Source organism: Pipra filicauda, unplaced genomic scaffold (assembly GCF_003945595.2).
Source record: "Pipra filicauda isolate LSUMZ 115617 unplaced genomic scaffold, ASM394559v2 scaffold190_size1978887_pilon, whole genome shotgun sequence".
Taxonomy (NCBI): domain Eukaryota; kingdom Metazoa; phylum Chordata; class Aves; order Passeriformes; family Pipridae; genus Pipra; species Pipra filicauda.
The window spans coordinates 1,800,665-1,812,913 of NW_024104299.1; the positions used below are offsets into that span (position 1 = coordinate 1,800,665).

Consider the following 12,249-nt stretch of genomic DNA (forward strand, 5'->3'; position numbering starts at 1 on the left):
GGCCCGGCACGGGCCCTGCTCCGCCGCTCCGCCGCGGCCCCGTATCCCGGCAACCCGGGGCCCAGGCGGCGCCCGCCGAGCCGCGGCCTCGGCCGAAGGGCCTGAGGGAGCGCCGCGGCCGCCCCTCACCGCCGGGGCCCCCGCGATGTCAGCCCTCGCTGCAACAAGGAAGGGCTCGCCCGGCCCCAAGCCGGGTGGCCCCGGTGCTTCTGCACGACTCTGCCGATATATTTCGCCTCTTCGGTGTTGAGCCAACTACGCCCTAGTGACCCATCGTTCCCCACGCGGTGGCTCTCTACGTGGTATCAAACAGCTTGTTTCTTCCAGTGTATCCAAATGGTCTGATAACAACATTTTTTGATGATAATCAACCATCTAGTAACAAGCCTGGTGCAGGTATTTGACAGTAAAAATTAAAGCTACTTTTGCTTGCTCTCACTAGAGGTATTCACCACCCACCACTGCCTGTGTTCCAGGCAGTGTTACCACAACTTCTGTGGCTTGGTTTCTAGAGCAAAAATATGCATTTATTATTATTAATATTTACTAAGCATACATTTTTAGCAAGTGTTCTCCAATATCTGGTTAAAATGTGAATACTTCTACACGTAAACCTGTTTGCTACAATATTTGAGGAAAGCAAACACAAATGTTCAGAACATAGAACCAAAAATTATTTAAAAAAATATTTAATATTTTTGAGAGATAAACTCTGTTCCAATGACTATATTTGCATATTTGTATTAGACCAATATGTTTTTATTACCAACATACTACAAAATTTGAATAAGCTTCCTGTGGTTTCATGCTCAGTACATTTCCCTTTGCAGATACATATACTGTTAGAGTTGTCCTTAATTTCATCCTGCTTTTAGAAAACTGTGTTGCCTTTTTTTCTGCTCAGGAGGAGCTGCCTGCACATATGTAGCCTAATCCAAAACCCATTGATGATGATAATGATGAGACTTTAGTGAATTTTACTGTGCTTGGTGTTCAGCCCATAATATTACACCACACAGATGGGCAATAGTCTGAATCACACCCAGTATTCAAGGATCTCCTAAAGAGCAAAACATTGTTATTGCTATGTTACCACTGTGTTTGGAGCAGAAGGATTTTGAGATCAAAGACTCCTACAAACATGAGTCTCAGTTTTTTGCTCTCTCAGTGCCACCCTTTTAACAAATTCTGTAGCAAACGGCAAATTTAAAGCAGCTGAGAATGAGGCTGTACTTTCAATAAACAAAACTAAGTCTTGTGAATTCTAAACAGTTCTGAAAAGACTATGCTTCCTGGTGGATCTGGCACCAAGAGCCATTGCCAGGAAGAGGCCTTCTGCAGGTTAGGCATAAAACTCGAGATGCCTTTACAACAGCTCATTGCACAGATGAGCTATGGGAATGATCACAGGGCTGCCCAAAACTTTTTATTTGGAAAATTCTGATGACTTTGCCCTATCCTGTCTATACAGGTTTGTATTATGGGTATCCTTCTTTATTATACCAACAGAGTTTCCTTAAAAGCAGGACAACCAGGCCAGTCCCTGCGCCAAAAAGCTGAGGAAATGGCTACTTAATTGCTGCCAGCTTTGGAGGAAAGAAAAACTTGGAGGGTGGTCTTCCTTCCCTTGCATAAAGTAGTCAGTTCACAGTTCGCCATGGAGTTGGAAGTGATCACCTCTGATGTCAGTCAGGTCTTAGTTCTCATGGACAAAACTGCATAGTGATGTAGAACACCTACTCCACTGAGCATAACCTGGTGAGTGTGAAGGGGTCTCCAGAACTGCTCGCTGGCTTAGGTACACCATAATTTGACTGATGACAAAAAGTATGTCAGACAAGATGTAGTGGTATCTGAATGATCTCTCTTTAAGAAAAACAGATGCACAATGTATTTCATTCAAAGAGAAGCCAGGCAAAATTAATCTATGTTTAGGTTTTATTTTGTTGCAACCAAGGACCTTCAACATCTTTATGATTCTTGACGTTTCCTTTTCAATTGTAGGCTTTTAAATAATAGAAAATATTAGAAATTGCCTCAGAAGACACTTTAAAGATATGGGATTTCTACCCTTTGCGATTTTTGAAAGGCTCTCTCAGGCTGAGAGGGACCCTGGGAGAATGCCTCATCCAACCTCCTGGGTAACCAAGAGGGATAAAGGCTAAGAAGCTAGATAGGAAGTATCCAAAATGTAATGTATTTTGACATCACATGGCTTTTAAGCCAGTGTCACAAAATTTTAAAAACCTAATCCATCATCTTTGAACAGCTGATGTTGACAATACTGCTAATGTTAAGTGGGTTTACACATTCTGTGAGATGCCTGTTACATGCTGGTCTGTCTTCCAGTGCAGGCAAATCAGTGTCATAACTTGGTAGCTTTAGCTTATGTAAGTAAAGAAAAAGAACAAAACTATCAAACAGAAAATCCCATTAACTGTCTTTCAGGTCAGATCATGTACATAGTCTCTACTGGACTGGCCCTTCACCATGAGAACAAGTCTTATTGATCTGGTAATGTATTGACCCCCAGTTTCTCCTGGGGGTCTCTATTCCTGCTCTTCAAAATAAAATTGGGCCACTATATAAATCCCAGAGCTAGGATTCCTCAGCTCTTCCCTAGATCCTGCATTCTGTTTCCCAGCAGACTGGGACCAGTTGCTTTCTCACGTTTCAGAAAGGCTCCTAAACTCTGTTACAAAGCAGTGTGCTTTGCAGCACACAATCCAGTAGCATGAAGTTAACTGCTGTCCTGATTACCAGTCATTTTTCTCTAGACCTAAAGAAATCCTTCTTGCTTTGCTTCTGTTGTCTCTGTTTTGCCTTGAAAATCCTAACAATGGATATTTAGAGCTGGGGGGGAAGTGAAAGACCAAACATACAAGCTCAAGAGCAAAGCAGAGCCCAATTCAAAGGTGTGTGAAGCTGTGCTACTTCATGGTTCACAGCAGGAACTGAGACCGCACCTAATACAGGGGGAAGTATAAGAAAAGAAACAATATAAAAGAACACTAGGTTTCCACTTGGTGCAGAAATCTGCATTTTTTCAATCTTTCAAGAAAACTTCCAAGAAGATTTGCTTGTAGTTGATTTATACTCAGGGAAGATCAACTTCTCACATATTGAAAATGGGGACACTTGTGAGACAGACAACATACCCATCCACTTCAATGGAACCAGCATCACATTCATCACATAGCATACATCCTACTGTAAGTGGCCTCTATATGAACCTCTCAGGGAGGAAAAGTCTTGTTCAAATATGTAAGTTACTTTTTTGCCTTTCTCCCCCCTACATAGCTAGATGAGACACTAAAAACATGGTACTACTGAGAGAATCTATGCTTGATTTATAATTGGAAATGGTCTCATGACTTTTGAAGAAACAGGCGTGGTGATTTTAAGAATGTACTTCTGTGCAATCCTTTCCTTAATGGGATGGTTTCTCTCTTACCCACTCTTCCAAGTACTCTTGATTCTGCTCTCTTCCACAGCTCACTACTGGTGTTTCTGGCTCCAATGCTATTCTCTAAACTGGATTAAATAAATGATTTGGTAAAAGAACAAGAAAACAAATCAAACCCTAAACAAGCCCAAGTCTTTCCGAAAAAAAAAAATTGCTAGAGCCAGAACAAGCAGCTGAAGTGGGCAGAGAGCACTGGTTTCATAGTTAGAAAAAATGTATAGGGAGCCACACTCTTGAGGGGCAGTTCCATGTTACAAATGCTCACAAACATTTAAATGAACCATAAAACAGAACTGGTGACAAAGTACCTCAGTCTGTACCAAAAATGGACAAAAAAGGAACGTCATAAAATGCCCTAGTATTTAGCTAGCATAGCTTAAACATGATTATCTGATCAGAGGACAGACTTTCAACAGGTGTATACAAACTGACACTTGATAATTATGATCTCTGCCAGCTCCTTGCACTATTTCTTAGTTTATTAGTTATTCATAGATTATTCATAGAAGGTATCCTTCATGCCTACAGAAGGAGGCATAAGAGGGATAGAAAATCCAGTCCAGTAGGAACCCTGTATCCAAAACAAAATGTCCCAGATTTTCTAGCATGAGCAAGTGCTTTCTACAGACCCAAAACAACATACTACTGTCACTGTAGCTAAATGCCATTTAATTGGCAGCTAGAAAAGTCTGTGATACATTTCTTCATGGAAAAATGTTTGAACTCTTCCAGTTTGTCAAGAAGCTAATTAAAAACAGACGGCATGTTACAAAATCCTTTCTTTGACCTGTGCTATCTTACATGCCCTTCTGTACTTTTTTCATGGCATTGGTTCCCTGAAGAATTAATCTAATCTTTATAAACTTGTCTTTAGTTTTCCTTGTCATTTTGCAGACAGAAAAAAAGTAACAAAATATTATTTATTTAAATGTACATGGGAAATTTATTTGTAACATCGCAGAGACAACAGGCTTTAGAGGAGAGTCTTTACTTGTTAAAAACACAAGGTTTTTACATACTGAATAATTCAAAATGAAAGAAATCTTAGTGCCACTGAAGTCACTGAAATAGTTCGAGTAAAAGCCTTGCTGGAGTGCCACTGACATAATAAATTGCACAATAAGAAGGACATGCCTCATCAAACACATATTATTGTTTCATCATTGCTAATCAAAATGCTTTACAAAGCAGGGATTTGGATCAGCGCTGAAACATTTTCAGGGGTTGTTGGTAATAGCTCCATAAATATTTTACTGATGTTTTTATTGTTCTTAACAATGCAAGAAATTTGGAAAAACACCTTATTCAGTAAGAGTTAATCCTTGCTACCTCAAGCAAATGCCAGATCTGCCTGACACCCCACCCTACACCATGGCAGGCACGCTGCCACTGCATAAGCCCAGCACAGATTCTCCATCGAATAAGATACTGCACCAAGCTGAATTTCCCTTCTCCTTATGAACCACATCCCCCAGCAGAGGAGACTCTGGAGGGCAGAAGAAGTCCATCACATCTGTTTGCTCATATGCCAACATGCTATTTACTCAGTACAGCTTTAAGAAAAGATGCTCTTTTGGCTGCTGGCCCTCTCCCTCTGCAGTGGGAGAACAAAACCAATACAGCATCTTTATCTAAGAACTGTCTGTAGTTTTAAATATAATTTTCATAGCAGCAGAGAAATACATGTTTTATTTATGACTGCTCAGAAGCTAAAGGATTTTCCCTACCTTGAGTATAGTAACATTCACATTTTGAGTTCAAAATGCTTCCTAATTATCACTTTTCTAAGATAACAATCCAAACACCATACAGCTGACTTTTTTTTTAGACACCAATCACTTGTAGGCAACTGTAAGTTTCCACTGTTGCTCCCCTTGTGATTTAGGCAAGAGTCATTAAAACTGGAGGGCCTAATTCCCAGCCTCAATATAAGGCATTAGTAAGAAGTAATAAACTCCTCAATGAAGCAATATAGCTCCCCAGCTAAATAAATGGCACACACTACTGATTAAACAAAGGCACATGTGGCATTTTTTCCTAAGAATTTTTTTTAGAAGCAAAGAGAGAAGAGCAAAAAACCAGGAGTGGGAACTCAAGAGACATCACAGATTTTGGCCTCCAGACATGGAGAGGGGGTCTTGAGAAATGTCTCTAGAGAACTTCTCGGAGCAAGTATTGGCTGAAAAGAGCTTGGAGCTGCAAATAGTCTCCTGCTGTTCAATTTGCTCTTCATTCAGGGAAATGAAGGCTATACATTCTTTGCAAGTAAAGACTGAATCAAAGATACCTGATTCCATCAACAATTTATTTTCCTGAACAGAACAACTGGAAATAGTAACTTTTTAGATAACTGATCAGGTCAGGAGTAGTAATAATGCTGTATATTCTGATGCCCCTGCCTCCCCTCAGGGAGGCAGATGCCCCTTCACATACACATTATATATATTAAGATCTCTCTCAAGAGCTATATATAGCTTCTATTCACAGGCGAGCACCACAACCACTTATTCATTCTTTTCATGCTTTACCTGCTGTTTTCAAGGCTGCCCTGATGCTAAAAATAGCTTCGCATATTAGAGAAGGGTTGCTATAGATTCCAAATGAGTGATGTTCCAAAGACAGCTAAATCCCTCTTTGCCGAGGACATGGAGGATCCGTGTGGATGCAGCTGACAGGCAGCTGTGACCAGGGCTGTGATGCCCTTTCATAAAGACTCTCGGGCTCTGAGGTTGGGGTATCTGTGTTGTTTTTCAGACTGCACTGAACTGCAAATCCATACAAATCCTGGATGTCATCGCAAGTTTAAGGCTTTGTATTTCATACTGTAGTGTTAGACCACAGTACAACAGTACCTTCATATATTAATGGCACATTAGCTTCTTTTTAACTAGGAAAACAATTTAATAGTCTGTTGTATGGGCATATTTTTCTGCAGGCATTGATGTCTTCAAGTAAGAAAATATCAAAATGCTTCAATAGTCTTCTCACTATAGAGTGGAAAGGATGACAATTCATCATTTACTTGATTACTTTCAAGAAAGCAATGAAATGGCATTAAAAATTGTACTACAACAACTGCTATTGTTTTGAACTTCTGGCCATGTGTCCTGTGACAATACTGACAAAGCTAATGTTAATTTTGGAAGGTACCTTCCTGTCTACAATTTAATGGATAGTGCAAGTGAAAAAATGCTTGTACATAACCTTCCAACTCATTTACTGCATAAAACAGTGAAGTCTGCAATAGTTAAGTGTCATTTGACTTAAGATTATTAACCCTTCATTTACAAAATTTGTCTAAGAAAAGGTTTGGAATCATAGGAAAGATTTTATTTTACCAAGCTTGGACATGTAGAAGTTTTGAGGACTCTTTCCAGAATATATTTATCTCTATATTCTGCAACTAAAGGCATCATAAAATGTTTTCCAGCTTTTAGAAATAATTTTTCTATGTTAGGAGAATATCAGTGTTTGCATCCTTTCAGGATAGTAAAGATTGGATTAATGGAGATAAGCAAGTATCATAATAAAACTTACTTTTCTTTCATAATGTAGTAAAATCCTTTCAAAGTATAACAATCTGATCTTGAATGTGAAGGTAAGATACATGAATTAAAGGGTAAGTTTCAAGAAATAATGGATGGCAAAATATTGGCCATTAAAGTAACTCCTGCATAGAAATATGGGCGTTTCGTTCCACAGTATACATTAGCTCCCAAACATGTAATAAAACAGGTTCATGTCTGTATACAGAATATCTTAAACTTCCTCAGCCACATTAAATTTTTTAAAAATTTAGTGATTTTTAGAAAATTACAATGAAAAGTTGAAACTCAACAGAAAAGCATATGATAAAGATTATGCTTCAGGAGATCTGTATTAGAAACTAAATTCAATGTTTCATCTCGAAAGACCAATTTTTCTAGCTCTTAAAACTTGTGGTTGGATTATGACCACATCTAAGATAAACGAGGTGGTTAGAATAGTATTTTCCTGTTGTTAACAGACTCATATTATAGAAACCTGCCAAATACCAACCCTGTTAAGGCTGAGGTTCAAATAAAAGTTGTACAGGGAAAGAGCGGCATGGATTTACTGAAGATTGTTAAAATATATTAAACCAGATCCTAACATAACTTTAAATAACACAATCCATCTCTTAAGAATGGTGTATTTGAGGCCAGTGTAATGCAAACTTGCGAGAAGATGTAATGAAATGCTAAAGGAAATGTTTTTTCACTCAAATCCCACTTCACATCCTGACCCTTATCTTCCATGTGGTTATGTTTTATTTCCATTCAAGAAAGGCAGTCATCCACATATGAAACTGTTAATGTTTTGACTTGCAAATTGAATGTGGCTTCAGCAAGCAGCACGATCTCCCCCAGGGTGCAAGCAGGAATATTTCTTTTTACTTGCCATAGATACTTTCCTCGGTGTTTTTTTGAGTCTGCCATTTTCACTTCTAGAGTTGTGGGTATTGCACAGCTCAGTGTTGCTGGCTATATAACAAAACTTGATATTTGTAACTAAGTTAGACTAATTATTCCCATTTAAGATAGTTATCTTTCCCATTCCACTTAGGTGCCATGGAATGAATAGTATTCTGGCAATACTTTCAATAGAAAGGTTGATAGTATTTCAGTACTTTATGTGTGAATGATATTGCTGATTAAATAACACAAAATTGTATTTAATTTGAAATATAATCCCTATTATTTCCAAAACCCGGCAATCAGTAGTATACTTTTACTAATAAAAGGTTAGTTCTAGCAGAATGGCTAATGGTATTATTAATTAAATGAGGTCTCACAGCAGTACTCTAAAAGTATGTTCATTAAAAACTGTGAAATAGGAATTTTTAACCGATTCATCCTACTTCACTGCTCAGAGCAGCCTCTTTATATCCCTGTACCCTTGAGTTTCCATTGAAGGATCAGCTACTGATCACCTCAACATAGATGCTGTCAGCTTGCAGCTACTGTACTACTTTACTAAGTAAGTAATCCTACTAATATAATAAGATGAAGTGACTGTCATCATTACATCATATTATGCTCTTATACCTTATTTTTTAAAATTTGTCTGTGAGATTCCAAACAATTGACTACACCATGGTATACTGCAAATAATCTCTGACATATTTTCTTAGCTTTAGGTCAACTACTGGAAAACACTGTGATGAACACGTCTGACCAGGTGCATAATACAGTTTGTAGGACTGGTCTTCTTGATTCCTGTATTAACAACTCAACTTCTAAATTAAGAGGAAACATATCTCCAAAAAAACAGGTGTTTTCTGGAACATGTATGTAGGAATGAGACCTTATTTCTCTATTACACTTTATCTTAGACTCAGACTTTGAAGCACCTTTCTTTTCCAGGTTATGCTGAATACTAGGTACATAAATTGTGCTAAACTGCTTCCATGATTCAGAAGATCATGATTTGTGGGTCACCCTTCTGTATAGAAGACTTTAGATTCCAAACATTCACTGTCAATGATTTGTACTTTTCCTCAATTCCTATAAGTGAATATTATGAATATACATACATGGTAGACATTAGGCACAAAAATGCATGTCAGGAAACAAGAGAATGTGTATTGTTTCCACTATGGTTTAAATGTGCAATGGACTGTAATTTTGCTCACATATTCTTTTATTGCCACCAAAAAATCCATTGGGAAACAATATAATTTAAAGAAAACAAGTACATTGCTTGTTTGTCAGTTGTTTGGGGTTTTTTTATTTCCATATTACTATATTTTCCTTCTCTTGCTAACTATTGTCTATCATTTTTCATCTTATATAATAACTCTGATATCAAACTGGAAAAGATTTCCCTTTTTCTTGTATTTATGTAATTGAATGCCATCAGTCACTTTCCACCATAGAAGATCTAGACATAAAAGTAAGATTAAGCATTCTTTGCTCTCTTAGGAAATTGTTCATACTTCAGGGAATTTAAGCATAATGAACTTCTAAAATCTCCTCAAAGGAAAACTGGAACACGGTGGAGGAGTTAGTTTCTGTATTCCACCTATTTCAATGCAGGTTGATAAAACTAAGAAGTAGTATTTTGTATATTTTGGTAATTACTTTTTAATTAAATTCCTGACAGGCTGAAGTCACTACCCTTGTTCATGCATGCCTACATAATAATCTTTTAGTGAGCTTTGTTCTCAGCACAGCTGCCAGACTGTAAGCTCTGGAGACCAAAATTACCTGCCACACAACAAATGTGGCACTAGCAGTGACAATTAAAGGACACTAGACAGAAGTCTACATAATATATCTCTAGGGGATTTATCAAGTAAAATTCTTTCCATTTTGCAAAAATAATCCCAAACTTTAGAAATAACATGGAAGGTTGCTTCCAAGAACCATTTGTTTATGAAAGTCTGATTTATTATTTCCATAACTTAATCAATCTTTACAGGAGCATACTAGTATTATTTACACTATACATCTTAATAAGGGCTCGAAGACAACTTTATTTTAATGATATTTTTGAAGTACACAGAAGTTTTAGGATCAAAGTTGATGCTCAAAGTGTTCCCTTAATTGCAACAAAATGAATGAATGAAACAATCTGGTTTTCAAGATATTATTATAAGACTCTTACATAACTCTGTAGTCATAGTCTAGAAAATTAAAATAGATGTTAGAAGTTAAAACAGTTATATTTCTTCTGTAGTGTATCCGTGATTCTTTAGCATGTTAAGAGTGGAAGTGATGCTACCATCAAATAAACTGTTGAGAAGGACTTAAACTACTTCAGTCCATAATAATGAAGATTAAGGCTGCTCCTCTGCAAACAATAACAAAAAAACTTTTTGTGAATTGTGTGTAAAGTTGAAAGGCCTTATCTGTGTCGTAGGAGATGGAGCAAATGGAATAAATCAGGTTAGGCTGTATTTTCTAACATTGTGGCCTAAACTGGGATTCTATTTACCAAACTGATCAGCTGAGAATAAGGGTGCAATTTCCTCATATTTGACTTCTTGGGAGATTTTCAGATGAACAGAAAGATTCAACTTCATTTTTAATAAAATCCTTTGATACTTGTTTTTATCCAAACAGCAGAATGAGCTTAATCTGGAATTTGAGATGTGCACTGTTCTCTTCTTGAGCTTTTCATTAATGTTTATAATACTAATTTCTCTGGTCTCAAAAAAAATGCTATGTAGACAGACAACAGAACCAGCATCTTCAGTGCAGTAGGCAATAAGTGGTTGTGGAGACTGGCAGTGATTTGTTCATTTGTTCATCCCTGGAGCCAGGAGTAATAAAGGTCCACGGGTCAAATTCTACCTCATATGGCCTTGTAAAATGCCATCATCTGTTGGCTCTCTTTGCAAAAGAACTATGTTTTTCATATTGGAAGTCCTAGTGTTCTAGAAATTCTGTCCCCACACAATGTATCTGACATTGATATCCAATGATGTTTAACAGGAGTAATTAAGAGGAAAATGTCCACCAATAGCTGGAATTTAGGAAATTTGATACTCTTGTAATAGGATTAGATATCATATTACTACTCTATTTTATCTTATTAACAACTAAAATGCAATACAATGATTTTCATTACTCATACAAAGGTCTGGGATTTTGGAACTAGGAAGAAAACTGACGATAAATCAGATGCTGCTTTTCCAAAGGCACTTTTCTAACAATGATTACACACTGAAATGGTAATTGCAACTTCAAAATAGCATATAGCTGCACAGCTGATCTTGAAATAATGGACACAGCATGGGTTTGCCTCTGATTATTTTTTGTACCTGACTCTATACTGGAAATAACTTTAAACACAGAAGTGCTTTTCTTGAATAAATTACGTTATCAGCCAAACAAATAAAACTGCATTTGCCTTTTAGCACAGCAACATTGACATCTAGTGGCTAGTTAAGCTCCACATCTGATATTCTTTGTATGACAAAAAATTGTGGAACACGCCATTTACTGAATTTGACAAAATAAACGTGCATTGCAACAGCCTGTTCTCTCCACGTAACCTCCAGATGATTACAAAATGACTAGTCTTTTAATGACCCGTTTGGAGTGACCAGTGCCAGTGATGGGAACTGGTAAGCATGAGCCATTGTTCCTCCTATACAGTCCCACTTGTTTTCCCTGACTGTCAGGAAGTCTTAAGCTTGGGAGTCAGCTGCCTGACTGAAGTGTACACCTTCCTCAGGGCTTGTTGGGAGGCACAGTGCAGCCCTGAACTTGTACACGGGTACATCTAAATGAAAAACTACACTTACTGAATGTGATGGCACATACTGGCATATGTGAACGTCCATTTTTAGTTTTACTTGCTTTTCTACAAATTACTAGGGGGCTTCAGATAGGAGGAGATAAAAATCAGGAACATGACAGATGCTGAGGTACTGTTTGCACTATGAAGACACGAAAATAAATGATTTGGCAACTTACTTCATAGACATGTAAAAGATAGGAAGGTGCAAATATCAAATAATTTTAGAAAGTCTAATTTCCTCACTTGTCAACAAAATAACTGACTTAATGGAGAAAAAAGGAAAGGTTAGACAGGACAGGTTGCAATTTTACTAGCCTTCTTGATCGTTCCACATTACTGTCTCATAATCAAACTCAAATGTAGTCAGGTATGTCCCCTGCAAACAGCTCTTAAAATGGATGTGCTTGACTGTCTTGTCCTTGTTCTCCATACCAGTCGTAGCTGCCTCTTCAGGCCTGCTGGCAAAGCCTCCTGATTTATTTCATTAAAAATTGGACCAATGTTTTAATTGGCTA

At 37.6% G+C, this 12,249-nt stretch overlaps 1 protein-coding gene and 1 long non-coding RNA gene across 3 annotated transcripts in view; one reads left to right on the forward strand and one right to left on the reverse strand.

Annotated features, from left to right (window-relative positions):
- LGI1 (leucine rich glioma inactivated 1) overlaps positions 1-12,249 on the reverse strand; it is a 33,856-nt gene that overhangs the window by 18,723 nt on the left and 2,884 nt on the right. The gene's annotated exons all lie outside the window — the stretch shown is intronic.
- Positions 61-8,490, forward strand: LOC120323063. The gene is made up of 3 exons (XR_005563156.1): positions 61-396; positions 2,449-2,514; positions 6,402-8,490. It is a non-coding gene; the product is annotated as an uncharacterized LOC120323063 (long non-coding RNA).